Source organism: Coenobita brevimanus, chromosome 62, assembly GCF_032717465.1.
Source record: "Coenobita brevimanus isolate Jiangsu-jjx chromosome 62, ASM3271746v2, whole genome shotgun sequence".
Lineage (NCBI taxonomy): Eukaryota > Metazoa > Arthropoda > Malacostraca > Decapoda > Coenobitidae > Coenobita > Coenobita brevimanus.
In genome coordinates, this window is record NC_137015.1 from 40,067,405 (window position 1) to 40,072,404 (window position 5,000).

Here is a 5,000-nt window from a genome sequence, read left to right on the forward strand (position 1 = left end):
TCCCCTGACATCTTTCTTAATTTACTCTTGCCACATTAGGGCGATTTCATACAAATTCTTTTCGGTGTAATGGGCATTGACATCACCGTAATGTATCCCTTCAGTACTGGACGCCCTTCTTAAGTTACGAGTAAATTGAAGGCTACGGAGATACCAAGAGTAATAAAAAAAACGTCATGGGACTGAAGGGGTTTATGGCGGTAAGGAGCAGGTGAGAGAAAATGGAGTGACGTCATGGGCAGGTACGACGCGCAGGTAGGATGCCAGCTTTCAACACCGATCTTTATTTACCGACATTTTATCTTTATTTTGCCCTTAATACTACTTTCATGGGATTCAGGATTTATTTATTGCATTTTTAAGGGGATCTGGTAGGCTTTTCTCCCACTTTTAAGTTCCAGGTGACTTACTAAGATATTTTTTCAAGTACGATCAGTCCTTTCGCCGAGGTGGGACATGGATACACAACCCTGCCAGACGTAAGATGATTGTTTACATGATGGCCTTTTAAATTCCTCTGAGGACATTTAACTCGAGCATGTGTCAGTGTGAGGGGGTTTAAATTTCTTGTTTTTTAATATTACTGTGATTTTTTTTTTCTCGTGGGTTTTGCTGTTTGTTAAGATTGAGGTATTTGAAGCAATGTGATACGGAGTGTGACACGAGGGAGTGTATAATGTGGCGTAATGCAAGGGCAGCCTTAGTTACCCGTCGTCTTTTGAAGAAGTAGGTGCTGCGGTGTGGGTCGTGGCGTGTGTGTGTAGTGTCTTCCTATTGGCTTTACTACTGTGATGCTAAGGATGTGTTGACTACCAGAATGCCTAAGATATCATGAATTATAAGTGGCTGGGAGATGAGTGGAGTTGGCATTAGCACACTTTTTGCCTTCCCAACCATCCGGCTCCGTTCAAACCAGCATCCCTCACCCGGGAGTTATGGTGTAGTGATGGTAGTTATAGTGTAGTGGTGTGGTGATGGTGTTCCCTGTGCCGTAGAGAGGATGTGTGATGTCAGGAAGAGGAGATAAGAAACTGGAAGCAAGGAAGAAGGGAGAGAGCCAGCGGAGAACATTTTCATCTTAACTACCCAGCCTCTTCTTCCGCAAGCAATTGGACGCCATCTTGAGCATCAGCGAACAGCCTCATTGACAATTCAAGGAAGGAGCGGCGTGCAGGTGAGATGGTGGTGATGGTGGTGGTGGGGACTGATGGTGGGGTGGTGAATGTTGTTGTTGTTGGTGGTGGTGATGGTGGTGGTGGTGATTGATGATGAGGATGGTGGGGTGGTGGGGGTAGGGGTTGTGATGATGGTGGTGATGATGATGATGATGATGATGACGGTAATCGTGGCATAGTTAGCTTTCGCTTTATTCTTGCCACCTCCAGCAGTTTTCATCATTTTAGGGAATGCTTCTGATTGCGAGGAGTTAAGGGACTGAGTTACCTGTCGGCTTAATTAACAGTACACCTGCTAATTAGGACACCTTATTAGTAAAGCCCCGTCGATCACCTGGCCACGGTAAGAATAGGTATTGTTCGTGTTAGAGGTAAGTAGGAGGGTTTTATAAGCTTGAATATACGTCTGGTATGGCCGCACTCTAATAGTGTACTTCCACTGATCACAACAATGCTTATTACTATGGTAAAGCTCGCGTCATGGACCGTATATTTATTTATGTATTTATTTATTTATTTATTGGGTTTGTTTATGTTTTTTTTTTCGTTTGCTGTTAAATTTCAGTTCGTCTTAATCCGTTTTTCTTAGTGGTTTATTCCGTTTTTTTAAGAATGGCTTTAAATCCATTTTTCGTATGTTTTAATCCTTTTTTGTATGTGTTTTAATTCGTGTTTGTATGTTTTAATCCGCTTTAATATGGCTGTTTTAATCCGTTTTTCTTATGTTTTAATCCGTTTTTTGCTAATTTTAATCCGTTTTCGTTTGTTTTAATCCGTTTTTCATATATGTGTTTTAATCCTTTTTATGTATGTGTTTTAATCCGTTTTTTTCTATTTTAATCCTTTTTTTGTGTATTTCTGTTTTTCATTCATCCTTATGTGTTATGATCTGATGTTTGTATATCTGACGTACACCGTTTGTTTGTTTGTTTGTTTGTTTGTTTGTTTGTCGTGTCATTGTATACTGGTACTAGATATGTCTGTTTGTTGCATGTTTGTCGGTAAGGGTATGTTTGTGTTATACAGGTGTGTGTGTGTGTGTGTGTGTGTGTGTGTGTGTGTGTGTGTGTGTGTGTGTGAGAGAGAGAGAGAGAGAGCAAATTAATCGTGGTTTTGTGCATTCGTGGGCCGACAGGTGTTCCCCACAGGTGTGTCCCAAATTACATTACCTTAACATTACCTGCCCGCACACCTTGACCCCCCCACCCAGCCTTAATGTACAGCTGGCCACAAAAGTCTCATCTAATCTAATCTAATCTAATTTTAATCTAATATAATCTAACATAATCTAATTTTAATAATCTAAATATAATCTAATATAATCTGACATTCAAAATTTAATATAATCTAACAATCTAAATATAATCCAATATAATCTAAATTTAATCCAATATAATCTAATTTTAATGTAATATAATCTAACCTAATCCAATTTTAATCTAACCTAATCTAACTTTATCTTAATCTATCCTAATCTGACCTAAGTTCCCGGATTTGATTGACCCCGTGACCTCCCTCCTTCCCTCCCCGCTCACAGTAATTGGCCAGCGTGTTTTGTTCGTCTTCCTGTTTTTTTTTTTTTTTCTGTTTTTATTTGAGGGATTTTTATAATGGCGGTTTTCATTTTGAGTTTGTGTGTAAATGCAGTGGCGGTAAATTTGTGTAGCTTGTGGGATGAGTTGAAATTTAATGATGATGATAATAATAATAATAATAATAATAACAATAATAATAATAGTAATAGTAGTAGTAATAATAATAATGATGGTGGTGGTGGTGGTGATAATGATGATGATGATGATGACGGTGATAGTGGTGGTGATGATGATAATGATGATGATGGTGATGGTGGTGGTGGTGGTGATGATGATGGTAATGGTGTTGATGATGATGATGATGTGCCTTTTAATCAACCTTCTCCCCACTAATCTACCTACCAATATACTTACCTACCTGCCTATCATTACCTACCTCCCTGCCCTCCTACCTACCCACCTGACTTCCTCCTTAATTTAGTCTGCCTACCGGCCTACCTACATATCCATTATTACCTACTTACCGTTCTACTTACACCTTCCTACTTACGTTCACTTTGTCCACCTACCTACTTACCTAAATACCCATTTCTGCGTACGTACCTCCCTATCTGCTTGTTCCTTCCTACTTACCTTCCCATCCTACCTACTCACTATTTCCTCCCTACCTATGTGCCTATTTACCTCCCTTCCAACCCACCTACCTACCTTCCTACTTACCTTCCCGTCTTCCTACCTACCCATTATTTCCTCCCTACGTCTGTGCATATTTACCTCCCTTCCAACCTACCTACCTACCTTCCTGCTTACCTTCCCACCTTCCTACCTACCCATTATTTCCTCCTTACCTCTGTTTCTACTTACCTCCCTTCCGCCTACCTACCTACGTACCTACGTACCTTCCCACTTCCTACCTACCCATATATCCTCCCTATATGTGTCTACTTACCTCCCTTTCAACGTACCTGCCTACCTACTTACCCTCCCGCCTTCCTACCTACCCATTCTTTACTCCCTGCCTCTGTGTCTACCTACCTGCCTACCTACTTACCTACCTACTTACGTTTTCAGATGTGTTGTAATATTAACTTTATCTTTTATTTTTGCAGGTAAGTTGCTGATGGTTTAAAATGACTACTTACTGTTCTACTTACGCACTTACTGTTGACGCTCCCACCTACTTACCTGCCTACCTACAGACGGTAAGTTCATAGTGGTGATGTTTGAGTGACGTAAGTTAAGTAAGGTTACGATTTTGATGATGCTAGTCACGAAGAAGTGCTGTGGAGAGGATGTGGAGCCATAGCATTGATTTCTACACTAACTTGGCCTAAAATTGCCATCTCTCCATCTTGAATGCTGAGTTATAATAGAAGATTGACGCCAAACTTTGATGCTAGTCACGAAGAAGTGCAGTGGAAGGGATATAGAGCCGTAGCAATTTTTTTCTGCGACTGAGCTACGTGAAATAAGGTGCAAACGAACGACAAATTCTGATCCAAGTTAAATTGAGCGAAGTATAGTGGTACTGAAGTTAATTAATTCTGGCTAATTAATTTTAGAGATAAGAAGAATTAATTAAGATATGGGTTATCGGATTGAAGGAGTTATTAGCCCCTTAATTACTCTTATTACCTGTTAATTAGACTTTTAATTAGTTTGATCACCTGTTATTGGGATTATTGAAAAATGGATGATAAACCCGTAGACTTTTATGACATTATTATTATTTTTTTATTTTTTTTTTTTTTTAATTTTTTTTTATACTTTATTCCCAGACGATTTTCTTTCTCCCCAGCTTAATAAAATCGTCTATAGGTACGAAGAATTAATATAAAATAGTTGGGCTCTATAATTAATGGTACTGAAGTGGTTAAAATTAATATAAGTTGGAAATTGCCTTGTCTCGTGGGAAGGCAGTTTGATTACATTTCACTTACTTAAGGATTACCCAGGTATTTCTCGGTATTACCTTAGGAGCCGCAGTAATTCTCTCTAATCTCTAATTCTCTCTCTCTCTCTCTCTCTCTCTCTCTCTCTCTCTCTCTCTCTCTCTCTCTCATCATCGTCTCCTCCTCCTCCTTCCTCTCATCATCATCATCATCTTCTTCTTCTTTCTTTCTCTTCGTCCTCTTCCTTTTTTCTCCTCCTCCTCCTCCTCCTCTTCCCTCTCTTCATCATCATCTTCTTTTTCATTCTCTTCGTCCTCTTCCTTTTTCTTCTTCTTCTCCTCCTCTATTATTATTTTTTTTGTTCCTCTTCTGTCATCTTCCTTTTCTCCTCCTCCTCC